We start from the raw sequence: 16,380 nt of genomic DNA, 5'->3' as shown, positions 1-16,380 counted from the left end.
GTCTCACTAAAAGGATTTACAGGGTTCTTATTGATTGTCTATGGCACTTTCTCCTATAGGTAAGGTAATCCTAAAAAGAGACCAAGTTGTGGTATTGGGGTTGGGACTTCATCTGGACCCCTGAACGATTTCCATCCAAATCAGTGTATGGACTGAAAATGCCACATGTATTTATAATGTTGCAGCTCAGCTGTAAAAGACAATTAAGCACACCAACCTGAAGGCCTTCGTTTCACCATCATACATGACTTCCTCAGGGGAATCATAAAATTGACACTGGCTGTTATAGAAGGTGATAAAAGTTAGTGTAGATGAGCCAGTCTTGAACAGTCTGCTAAGAAAATAAAGTGGAAAAGGTTTAAGCACCAAATTAAAGAATTCTGTTTCTCATCTCTCTTGAGATGGCTGTTCAAGACTTGTTCTACTACACTAACTTTTATCACCTTCTGTAAAAGCCAGTGTCAGTTTTCTGATTCCCCTGAGAAAGTCATGTATGATGACAAAATGAAGGCCTTCAGTTGGGTATAATTAATTGTCTATTAATGCTGAGCTGCATTTTCATTCCATACACTGATTTGGAAAGAAGTAGTCTGAAAATCTACCAATATTCAATATACAATTATTTTTCAGCATATTTTTTGCTTATATAAGTTTTTTGATAACATTTCTAACATATTTCCTTTTTTGGTTAGGGTTTTTTTTGGTTTGTTTTTTTTGCCAGTACTGATTACAGATGCTTGAAGTCTTCTGGCACAGGATGTGAGAGCTTGATATATATACTTTTTTTTAGTAAGTTATGATATACTTGTTTTATTTTCTTCTATAGTGAAGCCCCCCTCCCTAGGCTTAGGGGTAGATTTTTAAAAAATGCGCGTTCGCGTACTTTTGTTGGCCCACCAGTCGCAAAGAAAAGTACGCTGGATTTTAGTAGATACGCGCGTAGCCGTGCATATCTTCTAAAATCCAGGATCGGCGCGCGCAAGGCTGCCGATTTTGGGCAGCCGGCGCGCGCCAAGCCGCGCAGCCTGCCTTCGTTCCCTCCGAGGCCGCTCCGAAATCGGAGTGGCCTCAGAGGGAACTCTCTTTCGCCCTCCCCTCACCTTCCCCTCCCTTCCTCTACCTAACCCACCACCCCGGCCCTATCTAAACCCCCCCCCACCTTTGTCCACGGATTTACGCCTCCCGGAGGGAGAAGTAAATCCACGCGTGCCAGCAGGCCGCTGGCGCGCCGAGACGCAACCCGGGGGCGGTTCCGGAGGGCGCGGCCATGCCCCCGGACCTCCCCAGGCCGAAACCACGCCCCCGGGCCCACCCCCGAAACGCCGCGTCCCGCCCCCAAAACACCGTGTCGATCGGCCCCACCCCCGACACGCCCCCGACACGCACCCGACAAAAAACCCCGGGACTTACGCGAGTCCCGGGGCTCTGCGCGCGCCGGCAGGCCTATGGAAAATAGGCGCGCCGGCGCGCAAGGCCCTGCTTGCGTAAATCCGGGCGGATTTACGCGAGCAGGGTAGTTATTCCCTAAATCCGCCCTTTAGGGAATAACTACCTACCCTGAAGGGGTGGTTATATTCTTTACACCATTTGGTCTGTACAACTTTTGCTGGCTCCCATTTGGCATCACAAATGCTCAAGAGATTTTTCAGACAAAAATGTCTGAAATCCTGCATAGATTGGAAGGGATATCTGTTTATATGGGTGATGTGTTACTGTATGGGAAATCAAAGGAGTAGAATTATAAGATACTAGTAAAAGTGATGGAAATACTTACAAAATCAGATCTGTAGCTGAACAGAGAAAAGTGTGTCATAGGACAAAGCAAACTACAGTTCCTGGGACATTTAATGAGTCTGGAGAGAGGCTTGATCCAAAGAAGGTAATGGCTATATAGGATTTATCATCTCCCAAAAATACTACAAAACTAAGGAGGGTAATGGGTATGATTTATTACCTTTGGCATTAACCGGTATGGCCAAGCCCCTCAATGAGCTGCTAAAGCTGGACTTTGCCTGTGTTAGGGATGAAACCTAAAAGCAGGTCTGTAAGAAGCTGAGGTCACTTTTAACTTTAGCAATAGACTTGAAGGTCAATGCAATACCATGCACTCAGGTTAGCAGCCTGGTTAACCCATGGTTGGACGCACGTCCATAACCCCTTAAGCAATAAGGACTTGAACAAGTTAATGTAAATCGGTTATTTACTCTCTCAGATAATAGAAGGTCCAGTGGGCACTCCATGAAGTTAGCAAGGAGTTCATTTAAAACAAATTGAAGAAAATTCTTTTTCACTCATGGCCAAATTTTTATTCTCCCGCGGGCATAAAAAAACAGGGGTTCCGCATGTGGCTGGGCATTGTGCACACCACACGCATCTTCAAAGGGGCACAGCATCGCATATAACCCCGTTACATGCCGAAGTGTCAGGCCCAGTTAAAGGGGCAGTCCGAGGGGCGGAGAGGGGAAGTCTGAGGGGGGGGGGAGGTGGCCGGTACAGTGGCCAATTGCCATTGCGCCTGGGGATACACGCAACTTGCTATAGTTCTTGTTGAGGAGCAAAAGGTAAAAAAAAATAACGGGGATCAGAAGGGATAGGGATAGGGAATGGAGAGGAGAGTGGAAGGGGAAGGAAGGTTAGATAGGGGGGTAGGGAATTTTCCTCCCAGTCCGCTCCTTAATTGGAGCAGATTGGGAGGGAACTGGAGAAGGCCGGTATGTGTCGCCGAGTGAGATTTGCGTAAATCTCCCCCCTTGTGCGAGCCACTCGCACATGCATGCACGGATTACAAAATCCAGCGCACCTGTGTGCACTGCCCAATGATTTTATAACATTCACTTGCTGGCGCGCGCATGTTAAAAAATCAGTGCATACATGTGTGTGCACCGGGTAGCATGCACACATGGACACACATGCACTTCTTTAAAAATCTACCCGTCAGCGAATAGTTAAGCTCTGGAATTCATTGTCAGAGGATGTGGTTGCAGCAGTTGGTGTAACAGGGTTTGAAAAAGGTTTGGATAAGTTCCTAGAGGAAAAATCCATAAACTGCCATTTTGGTAATTAATAAGCAAAAGTAGCTTGTGATTTATCTGATGTTTGGGTACTTGCCAGGTACTTGTGACTTGGATTGGCCACTATTGGAGACAGGATACTGGGTTTGATGGACCCTTAGTCTGACCCAGTATGTCATATCTTATGTTCTTATGCATGTTTTTTAATGTGACAGATTTAACTCCAGCTCCGGAGGTGGTATAAAATCAATCTGCGAGTCAAGGGTTCATGAGAAATTTAAAAATACAGTTCTCTGTGGATCTTCTAAGTATTGTTATGACACTTAACTGTTCTGCTTGCAATGTTGAAAAATAAATGTATATTGGCTTGATTTTAACAAAAAAAAAAAATATATTCTGGACATATAATTTAGACACCTATAGCAAGGGACCCTTAGCTATGGGCACCTTCAGCAACCTCAGCAGAATTGCATAGAAGCGGGATAAAAATGGACACTCGTATTGGGCGCCTAATGCAATTGTGGGTTCCCAGTGCATTTAAGTGCTAGGGATGCACAATTGATCCCAGCACATCCATTTTTACGCAGCCCCTCATTGAAATACTTCATTGGGTGCCCAGGGGATGCATGCACGTTTCCCTAATATGTGCCCATTTTCAACAAGCGTCTTATTGCATCAGCCCCTTAGAGCATTCAAGACATTTCAAAACTGGTAAATGTTTATTTTCAATAAAGCATTATTGATGTTAGATTTGCAATGAATTATATAAAAAAAGAAAGATAGCAGATGTTCGTATAAATGCTAACTAATAAGAGCTCTTTTCTTATTTTTCTTAGCTCAAGGAACTAGCAGAACTGTTCTGTGTATAAACAAAATTAAATATCTGGTAAGTATCCTACACTCTTTTTTAACCATGAACTACTAAGTGTGTTATTTTTAAATCAATAGTTGTTTAAATAATCTAATTCTTTGAATAAATTATTTTATCAGATGATGTTACCCAAACCAGCTGACATATGATACCATGATAAAGATTATCAGGATACTTCTCAGGTATGTTTTGTTAACTATTTGTGTCTTTCACTGTTTCTATTACTTCTTCTGCCACTATTCAGATTGTGTTTCTTTATTTTCCTTCTTTCTCTGTCATTCTCTGCAGACCCTTGTAGTCTAGGCAGACCAATGTAACACCACCCCCATGAAACCCACCCTGAGCTGAAAGTGCCCCTCTTACATTGGGAGATATATAAAGTGTCATTGTCTCTTACTCCCCCCCCCCCCCCCCCGAGGTGTTTAGGATCCTTCTGGCCCAAAATCTCCAGACTTGTGCCTCATTAGGACCAGTAGTAAAGTTATGCAGGTTACATGGTATGTGATGTCCTGTTCAGCCTTGCAAAATTCAGGGGTTATGTGTATAAGTCTTGGCCCCTGTTCTGCCTCCTTATTTTTGACGTGTGCATAGGTATGCATGCGTGTACTTCCTGGTTTCTTAAAATTTGCGTTGCTCATGCACGGCCCACATATGCGTATATAGGGCCATTTTTGTGCAAGCAATGCTTTTAAAATCTACCTTTAAGGCTCAAAAAAAATAAATGACAATTTAGTCTCCCTATTTCCATCAGGAGAAAGAGGGAGGTTTTGGCATGCAATGATAGTGCTGTCTCAGACACACAGAAAATGTTCTCTCAATCTGTATGTTTAGGCTGTCAGAGAATCCTAGAGTTAGGTAATACAAATGCAGCTTTGGGTTGCAAGGTGATTTTATGTCCTATCATTGCTGATATTCCTGTACTTTGATTTTCCAGACATATAAGAGTTTAAATCTGGAACATCTTTGATCCTTTTATCCTGAGTCTGTACTAAGCAGGGATCCCTATTCTCTCTCTCCTTATGTATGTTTTTCTATCAGAGGTGGCACTGTGGTGATATTTAAAATCACTTTCACATGGATTATCCTTTCCTGTACCTAGGAACTAGATTCATAATTTTACTATAAATTTCACATGAATAGCACCCATAATGAAAAAAATAGGGGGCATGGTTAGGATAATTTTTTAGTTACTGCAACACACCCTACATTTATCATATTTCAGGAGAGAGAATGACTGACTCTTTATAAGGCTCTCATGTTAATCAACTATTTATATCACTATAGAAGATGAGGGTTTGGGGGGGGTCTAGGGTTTGGGGGGCAGTTTTACATGCACAGTCACAGGTACATCATTGAAGATTTGATGTGATTTGAAGTGAGGAAAGGTACACAAAGATAAGATTAGTACAATGTACTCTTGCCCTAGCTTGATGCACTCTCTACCTAGTTGCCATCAAGCTAGGCCTAAAAACCATCGGAGTCACCTCAGGAGGTTCCCCTGACCTGCATACTCTTATTTAGTCACATTTCTAAATTTAGAAGGCGTTTTGAGCTCTTTAAATGTCAGATTACTGGACATTCACACAGACCTATGCAATTTATATGGGGGCTCAGGTCACACTAAATGTTCTATTAGAACACGCTTGATTGAAGATTGGAGCTGTTTTCAAACTTCTAAATTACAAGCTCCCATGGTACAACACTGTGTTCAATTATTACACCAATTCAAGGATCTACAGTGGAGGGTAATTGAAAAGGTTCAATTGAATCCAAGGGGAGGGGGGGGGGATCCTAAACGGTTGCTTAACCAAAAGGAACAGCAGTGGATTTTTCATCTTAATACGGTTTATCCCTATGTTTTAAATAATGCCATTGAATGGTATTCTTTGTTGTAATTTTCAATAAGTACTCATTCAAAAGATTAGTAAATGAAATGCTTTTTGAGCCTTATGCATAATAGGTCTCTTTCAGGTCATCATTTCCGGTTTATAGGCGTCTTTTTGCATTTGAGCGACAGCTTTGGCAATTTAAATAAACTGAATAGGTGTCATTCTGTCATTTCCAGTCAAAAATGCCATCATTTTCTAAGAATGCATGCATTGATCAGTAAGTGTCTGATTTTTATGGTTAATGTGAGATTTTTGGAAACTGATTTGACAGTATCCATATATTGATTTTTGCAGATGCCTTCATATAAAGGACTAAAGATTCCATAACGAAGTCCCTTGAAGAAGAGCTGGAGGAGCTTGAAACACGGTCCTGTGTCAGGGTTGTAGTAATATTGGACAGGATATTAGACAAGATGATTCTTTGAAACATGGCATATAATAAGATAAGCAGACCAGTTTTTTGAATTTTTGATTTTGTTGTATTGTCATAGGAATAATTTAATTACAATGAAAAAACAAAAACAAAAAGTTGTGACGGGTACTAAGAATCAAATCGCACTATTCATTGCCCTATTGACCGATGATTATATATGAGGCTGAGCTATTAGTGGTTCACACAAGTCGATGATGCCTAGTATGATGTTCAATTAAAAAATTGTTTTTGCATCTGCTTTCATATATATGTAATCTATCAGAGGTGAGGAGGAATATTCATAGTGTAGTTTGTCATCATAATCAACTCTACCTCAATACTATAGTTGTGATGTACTATTTGGTGTTTGCATTCTATATATAGGTACCACTGTAGAAGGGCACTTTGTATTGGGGTGGGCTTTCTTGAGGTGGATTGGGGTTAGGATGGGTGGTGTTACAGACACATTCAGAGGTATTCATTATAAAACTGTTTTCACTAAAGAATTTTAGTCTTTATAAACAATGAAAGTTAGCTAACTAACTTTTCTGAATATTGGTCTCAAGCTATCCTTTAGGGCCCTTTAAAATCAATATAAGCAATGATATGGAAGATGATATACAAAGTAAGTATTTTAGCAGGATTTATGTGACAAGCAGAACATTAAGAATGCTAAAAAATAAGGATTCATAAACAACAGAGATACAACCCCAACATAAATGTTTTAAAACAGTAATTTACAAATGTTTGCAGATGACATTAAAATTAATGATGCAGTAAATTATCCAGTAGACCCTGAGAGACTGATAAGGCAGGGGAATTGGATTGATAAATGGCAATAGATAATTCAGTATATACAAGTTTAAGGTCATACATTTATGGAAAAAGATAATTATGCTGATTTTAAATTTGATAGGGATGTTTTAATACTGACAAAACCAGAAAAAAAAAAGATTGAAACATCTGAACAAACAATAAAGTGAAAAATAAATGGCAGTTGGTAAAGCATGCATGGTTCCAAAGTACATATAAATTGGAAATGACAGTAGGGAAAAAGAGGTGACATTACCTACCTAGAGAGTTCTGGTAAGGTTTCATCTCGAATATAGAGTAGTGCTTTTGTTGTCTTGGTACTAAAAACATGTGTATGTTATTGAGGAGGTTCAAAGGAGAGCAAGTTTTATAAGGGACAGCGACAAACTATCAAACTAGAAAATACTAAAAAGACTGTGACAATGAGAGTTGGCAGATGCCATCTAGCTTAACCTAATGAATTTAGTGGAGTTACATTTGCCTTGGATATAATTATGGATTGATGATATCTGTTTTATATAAAATTTTAATTCAAATAAGTATGATAGCATATGCAATTAAATAAAGTTAAATTTAAATTAATGAGTGAATTAGTAACTAGGAAACAAGGAAGTGGGGAATATAGAAAGATAAGAAGAAGATAGGCTGAAGCAAAGAAAATAAAGAAGAGAAAATTATAATATGGCAGAGGCAAAGTTCTCTCTAATTTTTGAAAGACTACAAGCACAAAACAATTTTCTTTTGTGCAACATTTTATTAGCTGAGTTCAAATTTGTATTCTACAAGCCAGTATAATGCAAATAATATCAGGATTTCTTGTGTGCATTATGTTTTGCCATGTGTGTGTGGTTTATGACCTGTGTGAGTGCATACAGTGGCAGGAGGACATAGTTAAGAATACTAGCACAGCAGGGTTTTAAAGATGTTTGAAGAACTTCCTTGAGGAAAATCCCATAAAACATTATTAGCCAGGTAGACAAGGGATAGCCAATACTATCCCTGGTTAGTGAGCAACATGAAATAGATCTACTTTTTGGGGATCTTCTGGCTAAATTTTATCAGGATTGGACACTGTCAGGGACAAGATGTTGGGCTCGATGGACATTGGACTGACCCAGCATGGCATCATTTCTTATGAGATTGTGAGAGGAAAAAGGGCATAAGAAACAAAGAAACATGATGGCAGAAAAAGACCATACCTACCTATCTAGTCTACCCATTCACACCTATTCATGTTTACAATCCCTACCACTCCTTCAGGCATCTTCATGCTTGGGAAGTTTTGAGTTGTGGTCACTCTGAGATTGCTGTTAATTAGCAAGGGAGGAAGGTAAAAGGATGGAATAATGTGTATCATACAAACATAATGACCTATCTAGTCTGCTCTATCCACACCAACTGTTCTGCTTTACAATCCCTCAGAAATCTTTTGTGCATATCCCATGTTTTTTGGAGTCAGATACTGTCCATGTCTCCAACATCTCTGAGGAGGTTTTTTTCATGCAACCATTACCCTTTCTCTAAAGAAATAATTCCTTAGAGTACTTCTAAGCATACTCCTTTTCACCCTCATTGCATCAACTTCTTTCTTCAATGCTTTCTCTGTTAATCCACACTATCTCTCTCCTCCACCACATTTTTCTTTCTTCCAGGAATGACTCTGCCATCCTTTCCTTCCTTCTCCATAACCACACTTTCCTTTCTACCATCTCTTTGTAAGTTACAATTCATAGACTTGTGAATCCTTACTCTACCCTGAGCCAAGTCCAAATTTTTGAATCACAGTTGCAGTTTCTCCTTGCATGCTGCCTGTAGTATGTGTTTTCCTTGCTTATCTCTCCTCTACCTGAATGCTTCCGAAAGGGGAGTGAATGAAACAGTAAACAGAGAAGCCTTGAGCTTTTTAGTGTTTCCCCTGAGATCTGGCAATTGATGCAAATTTCCTGAGTATCAGGGTGAAGGGTGGGGGAAGTCCAGAAAGTTTCCAGGTATGGAGATTCTCTATATTTATCCTATGCTTTCTTGAGTTCAGATGCTTTCTTTGTCTCCATTAGGGATGTACATCCGTTTTCCATGGATTTGTAATCCACAACTTATTTTTTGCTATCTGTTAAATATGTGGGGAGGCGAAACGCATCGCGACTCCCCATGTATTAAACAGATTTCTGTTTTATTCGGCCTCCTAAATAAAAATTTAAACCCCCCACCCTCCTGACCCTCCCAAGACTTACCAAAACTCCCTGGTGGTCCAGCGGGGAGTCCGGGAGCCATTCCCTGCACTCTCACACCCTCGGTGCTGGTTTCATCATGGCGCCGATAGCCTGTGTCACAGGGGCTACCGGTGCCATTGGTCAGCCCCTGCCACATGGTCACCGGCGCCATCTTGTGCTCCTACCATGTGACAGGGGCTGACCAATGGCACCGGTAGCCCCTGTGACATAGTATGGGCAAAGGCTATTGGCGCCATTTTGAGTCCTGGCATCGGATGGCAGGTCGCTCCGGGACCCCCGTTGGACCCACAGGGACTTTTGGCCAGCTTGGGGCGGCCTCCTGACCCCCACAAGACTTGCCAAAAGTCCAGCGGGGGTCCGGGAGCGACCTCCTTGCACACTTGCCGTCCGATGCCAATACTCAAAATGGCGCCGATCACCTTTGCCCTCACTATGACACACATAGTGAGGGCAAAGGAGATTGGCGCCATTTTGAGACTCAAAATCGCCGTCCGATGCCAATACTCAAAATGGCGCCGATCGCCGTCATAGTGAGGGCAAAGGCAATCGGCGCCATTTTAAGTATTGGCATCGGACGGCGATTTTGAGTATTGGCATCGGATGGCTGGCGTGCAAGGAGGTCGCTCCCGGACCCCCGCTGGACTTTTGGTCAGAAGCCCCCCCCAAGCTGGCCAAAAGTCCCTGTGGGTCCAACGGGGGTCCCGGAGCGACCTGCCGTCCGACGCCAGGACTCAAAATGGCGCCAATAGCCTTTGCCCATACTATGTCACAGGGGCTACCGGTGCCATTGGTCAGCCCCTGTCACATGGTAGGAGCACAAGATGGCGCCTGTGACACAGGCTATTGGCGCCGTGATGAAACCGGCAAATGAGTGCAGCAATGGCTTCCTGACTCCCCGCTGGACCACCAGGGAGTTTTGGTAAGTCTTGGGGGGGTCAGGAGGGTGGGGGGTTGTAGTTAATTTTAATTTTAGCTGGGACAATAATTTAACTCACCGTAGTAACGGATTTACTGATCGACAACTTATGGAATTCTCCATACTTCCGCATGAAACGGAATTGACCCCCCACGAATACGTATCACGTACGCAACGAAAACTTTTTGGCTGCACATCCCTAGTCTCCATCACCTCCTCAGGGAGGCTGTTTTATGCATCCTCTACCTTCCCTGTAAAGAGATATTTCTTTAGATTTATCCTACTCCCATTCACCATCATCCCATGACCCCTCATTCTAGAGTGTTTTTTCCATTGAAAGAGGCCTGTGCATGAAAATTTTGAAGGTATATAAATTTCTCTATCATATCTCTGCATCCTGATTTTCCTCTAGCCCCTCCCCTTCAGATGACGCTGCTGATGTCAGACGCCAGAAAAGCGCGCCAAGGGGGAGAGTTAAAGGTCCGCACCGAGACCGGAGACGGGACGTGCCTGCTGCTGCTGCCTGCCGCTGCCTCCCAGAAGACCCGGAGGCCTTTTCTACTTTTTTTTTTTTACTTTTACTTTGCTTAATTTACCGCTGCTCTGCTGTTTTGAGTTTTTTTCCTGCTCTCTCCCTCCCTCCTGCCTCTTCTTCTTTTTTCTTCTCCCACAGAAGCCGCTGAATCCCCGCTGACGGTCCCGGAAGCAAGCCCTGAGCCCCTCCCCTTCAGACGATGCTGCTGATGTCAGATGCCAGAAAAGCGCGCCAAGGGGGAGAGTTAAAGGGCCACCCCAAGACCAGAGATGGGATGTGCCTGCTGCTGCCTGCCACTGCCTGCCGCTGCCTCCCAGAAGACCCAGAGGACTTTTTTACTTTTTTTTTTTTTTCACTTTTTTTACTTTTACTTTGCTTAATTTACCGCTGCTCTGCTGTTTTGGGGGGTTTTTTTTTCCTGCTCTCTCCCTTCCTCCCACCTTTTCTTCTTTCGTTTTCTCCCACAGAAGCCGCTGAACCCCCGCTGACAGTCCCAGAAGCAAGCCCCGAGCCCCTCCCCTTCAGACAACGCTGCTGACGTCAGATGCCAGAAAAGCGCGCCAAGGGGGAGAGTTAAAGGGCCACACCGAGACTGGAGGCGTGGCACACCAGCGTTGCGCGCCGAAGGTGCGCGACAAAGGGGCATGCCCCTTTGTATGCCCCTTCGTACACCACTGAGAAACCACTGGACAAAAGACCGAAAATAAACTCAGACTGGACAACATGAATAGAGTCAATGACTCTCAAGAACTGGGAGGACACGTAACCACAATCTGCCTGAACAAAGGTAAATATGGAAAGAATTACACAGAGATTCATAGAAACAGAAACACAGCAAACATAAAAAAACAGACAAAACCTAGTGACCTCATACAAGTAAAAAGGACAAACATCTCAACCAATCCCCTATCAAATAATTTACTAATGCTAACCTTCCTTTTAGTTAACGCTCAATCCATCACTAAAAAATTCCCAATCATTACAGACCTGAATTGATATGACATAAAACCAAACTTTTTAGCAATCACCGAATCATGGTTAAAACACTCAGACATAGTCTTAAAGAATCAAATAGCACACAGGAACTATGACATTTTCTCAATCCCCAGAATAAATAAACGTTTAATGCTAATAATTGAAAAAAAATTTAAATGTAAACTAATACCAACAACACCCCCAAAGAACCATGAAATCACCCTTTTTGAAACTATAAACTTACAAATATGTTTGATATACTGCCCATCTAGCCTACTAGAATTAAATATCTCCCCATTAATTGAATTCCTAACAACACACTTAAATACCTCAAAACCCACCATTGTACTAGGCGACTTCAATCTTCACATAGACACATAGCCCTTATCCAACACCTGCCAAACACTAGTGGATATTATGATGGCACTAGGATTCACTCTAACCACTGACAAGGCCACTCACAGAGCAGGACACTCTCTCGATATATTATTCATCAACCACAATCACCTGGAACACATCAAATCAGGCTATACACAAATCCCTTGGTCAGATCACTTCCTCTTACAATCCACCATTAAATACATTGAACCCCAATCAACACAGGAAAAAAAAGAACCCATCAAATTTAAATATCAACCACCCTATAACTTAGAAACCCTGAGAGATAGCTTAGAAGAAAAACTAACTAATGCTACCACAGCATAGATGCAAATAACAAAAAATCTAGCTGATGAGACAAACCCAATAAAATGTATAAACATCAAGGAACCCAAACAAACAAACCCCTGGCATAATGAAAAGATAAAGGAAGTCAAAAGAAATCTAAGGAACAAAGAAAAAGAATGGAGAAAAGAGAAAACAACTGAAAACCTAACTAAATACAGAAAGCAACTAGCCTACTATAAAAAAGCAATTCTAAATACAAAGACAATACTACAGCACTAAAATAGAGAAATACACAAACAACCCTAGAACCTTATTTACCATAGTAAAAAACCTAACACTGACAAATCTGACTCTCCACAAAACCTACCGGTGAAAAGATGTAATGAAATAGCCACATTTTTCAATGACAAAATCAAGAACCTAAAAACTAAAATTCCAATTACAACGAAGCAAGAAATTAAAATGAAAAAAAGAGATGTTACACCATGAACGACATTCATTGAGACATCAGAACTAGAAATCGAATCAATGCTAAAAAAACTAAATCCCGTCCCACATGGAAATGACATAATACCAACCATAGATATAAAAAAGTAGCAAACACAGTATCCCCAGCATTAGCAAACATCGTGAATCTATGCTTCGAAGAAGGAACTATGCCAGAGACACTAAAAGGGGCAATAGTAAAACCGATTTTAAAGAAAAAAAAACAGCGATCCACTTAACCTGAGAATTACAGACCAGTATCAAACCTTCCCCTAATCGCAAAATTAATAGAAAAAACCATACAAAAGCAACTAGCAGAACACTTAAATAGCAATAATATCTTGTATCCATCACAACATGGCTTTTGAAAACACTATAGCACAGAGACACTACTGCTTGCTCTAACAGATAACATCATGAGAGGTTTCGACAGTGGTAAACATTACATTCTTGTGATGCTAAACCTCTCAGCAGCCTTTGATACCGTAAATCATGACATACTTTTAAATAGACTAGATGAAATAGGATTAAGTAACAAAACTATCAAATGGTTTAGGTCATATCTAAGCAACAGATATTTTCAAGTACAAATCAAAGACAAATTGTCAGAAAAGATAAACATTCAAACAGGAGTACCACAGGGTTCAGCCCTATCGGCCACACTCTTCAACATATATCTCTTACCATTATGTCACTTGCTAGCTGGTATGGGCATCACACATTATATATACGCTGACGATATCCAATTAATACTACCCATTGATGACACAATTGAAAAAACATTAAAAATAGCGAACATGTATCTAGATATCATCAAACAACTACTAAACCAAATGGATCTAGTAATTAATATTGAGAAAACAGAATTTATACATTTAGAACGAAAAAATACGGAGATCGTTCAAAACCCAATTATACTCAAAAACAACCAAAAAATAGAATTAACAGACAAAGTACGGAACCTAGGAGTAATAATTGTCACGGAACTAAGCTTAAAACAACATATATCTTTAAAAATAAAGGAAGGATACGCTAAACTCATGGTGCTTAGAAGACTTAAACCACTTCTAACAACTGCCAACTTTCAATCAGTACTGCAAGCATTGATTTTTGCAAGCACTGATTACTCTAACGCCCTCCTACTAGGTCTACCATACACTTCACTAAGACCACTACAAATATTACAAAACACAGCTGCTAGAATCTTGACCGGCAAAAGCAAAAGAGATCACATCACAGAAACCCTGGTGGAGTTACACTGGCTACCCATTGAACAAAGAATTCAGTACAAAACACTATGCACCATACATAAATTAATACATAATGGAAAAGCAGATTGGCTGAACACAGCCTTTCGCGTACACGTACGAACAGAAACCTGAGACCAGCCAACAAAGCACTTCTTACTATTCCATCAGTCAAAACAGCAAGACTAACACAAGTAAGAGAAAGAGCACTATCCTTGGCAGGACCCATACTATGGAACACCATGCCCTTGGAGTTAAGATTACAAAGTAACAACAAAACCTTTAGAAAAAATTTAAAAACCTGGCTCTTTAAACAAGCTTATCAAAAAGAGAAAGGAGAATAGTACCCAGGTGAATGCAGGTACAAACAATTGAACAACAAACACATAACCAAAATCAATATGTGTGTAATTGTATTTGTTATTTTAGTTTAAGTTTCATTTTTAGTTCATCAATAAAGGCTAAAAGTACAATGATAAAGCTTATCTTGTATCCTAAACTGATACAATGAGAAATGGATATGATTCATTCAACTTACCAATTAATATTGTTTACAAACTATGTTACTGATCCTTAATGGCACCTGTGTAACTTGATATACTTTAACATAATTTTTATGTGCCTTAATGTAAACCATTGTGACGGTACCCACTGAACGACGGTATAGAAAAATGTCAAAATAAATAAATAAATAAATAAATAAATAAATGTTTAGATTTTTAAGAATGTGTTGTGATGGGCGTGTTTTACTGTGCCCTTGGGCCTCAGCCCGACCCCAGATGGATCCAGGACTGAACCGAGGGTTGGCGATGTGTCCCAGCATGGCAGAACACGGTCTTACCCTCTGCCGGGCCTGCAAGCTCCCAGCGCCAACAACAAGATGATGTTGGTAGGTGAACGGTCCTCCGACTGTTCCGAGCCCTTTCAGACCTGCCGCTTGGATCGACATAGAGCAGCATGCCGGCCTGAGGTTGAGGGCAGACGGAGGCCTTGACACAAAGACATGACACCAAGGTTGATGCGACGGCATCACATACGAGGGAGGAACTTGACGAAGTCCAGACGAGACGAGAAGATGGGTGGGTAGACATTGGCACTGTCTCTCAGGGAGCCCTACTAATCCCACCTTCACGGGCAGACCCAATGGGCTGGTTGCGGACCACCCTATCCCACTACGCGCCCTACACAGTGCAAGGAGGCTGGTCTCGGACCACGAGGAGAGTGGGACGAGCACAGGGAATAATCCAGCTGAGGTGGGACTCCAACAACGAAGCCAGATGTCATCCGAAGCACCACGAGGGCTGGCAGGTCAAGACAGCTCAGGAGCACAGGACACCAGTCCACTGCCAGCATCTCCCATGACGAAGCTGCTTCACCCGGAGATCCACAGCCAGCAGAACAGAAGGCTCCAGAGCAAGAACGATCACCAAGGAGGGCTAGAACACCAGGAAGCAATACACCAGGATAAGAGACACCAGGACGGGGACCTCAGGCAATGAAGACATGACACGAAGACATGGTACGAAGCAGATGAGACAAGGAGCTCCACGAAGAAGACAGAAGACCCGACGGAGCTCTGGCAGGCAGGAGCCTCCAGACTGAAGTCACTCCGATGCAAGGCAAGGAACAATGGCAAAACCAGCCCTTTTATATGGCTGGGCAGGAAATAGTCTCAAAGGTGGGGCCCAGGGCATATCCAGCCATGGGCCCTTTAAATATAGAAGACCTTCCTATGCGGCTCCGTGCCGCATAGGAAGGTCCAAAGTCTGCAGCTCCAGCCGCGGTGAAGAGCGACCCGATGGGTGACCTCCAGGCCACAGGAGGAAATAAGAGTCCGCGGCTCCAGCCACATGAGAAGGCCCGACCTCGGCGGCGTCCATGCCGCGTCGGGCAGAAAGCCGCAACATAGGGGGAAGGTTAGTGCCTGCTCGCGGGGATTAGCTCCTTGGACAGGGTTCCTAACAGAATGCCCCCATATGCTTTAGAATGTAGACTACTGATCACTTTAGTAGCCACAGTCTGGACAGACTTCAAGCAATTGAAATGCAAAGGAGGTGGGGTAGGGAAAAAGCATTATGAGCTGTCCTAAAATAAGAAAATGGTGCTTTTATTTACATTGGTATGGTCTACAGATCTTCGATTCAGACAGAAATGCTAGACAGAGATCTGGTTGAAGAATCCAAAAGGTGGAAATGAAGGGAAAAGTGCTGCTCATTAAAGATTTTAGTTTGCTAGATTGGAGTATCCCTTCTTCAGAATCTATAAGAAGAAGAGAGATAACGGATGCCTTTCAAGGGGATCTGCTCAAACAAATGGTAATGGAACCCA

The 16,380-nt window shown here is 42.0% G+C and overlaps 1 protein-coding gene and 1 long non-coding RNA gene across 5 annotated transcripts in view; one reads left to right on the top strand and one right to left on the bottom strand.

The window, feature by feature from the left end:
* GRM8 (glutamate metabotropic receptor 8) overlaps positions 1–16,380 on the bottom strand; it is a 1,288,815-nt gene that overhangs the window by 124,132 nt on the left and 1,148,303 nt on the right. The window lies entirely within an intron of this gene.
* LOC115098996 lies at positions 3,840–6,336 on the top strand. The gene is made up of 3 exons (XR_003858661.1): positions 3,840–3,897; positions 4,002–4,064; positions 6,066–6,336. It is a non-coding gene; the product is annotated as an uncharacterized LOC115098996 (long non-coding RNA).

The sequence above is a fragment of the Rhinatrema bivittatum genome, chromosome 9 (assembly GCF_901001135.1).
Source record: "Rhinatrema bivittatum chromosome 9, aRhiBiv1.1, whole genome shotgun sequence".
Taxonomy (NCBI): Eukaryota; Metazoa; Chordata; class Amphibia; order Gymnophiona; family Rhinatrematidae; genus Rhinatrema; species Rhinatrema bivittatum.
The sequence above is the reverse complement of the archived record's forward strand: the minus strand, read 5'-3'. Positions and strand labels throughout refer to the sequence as shown.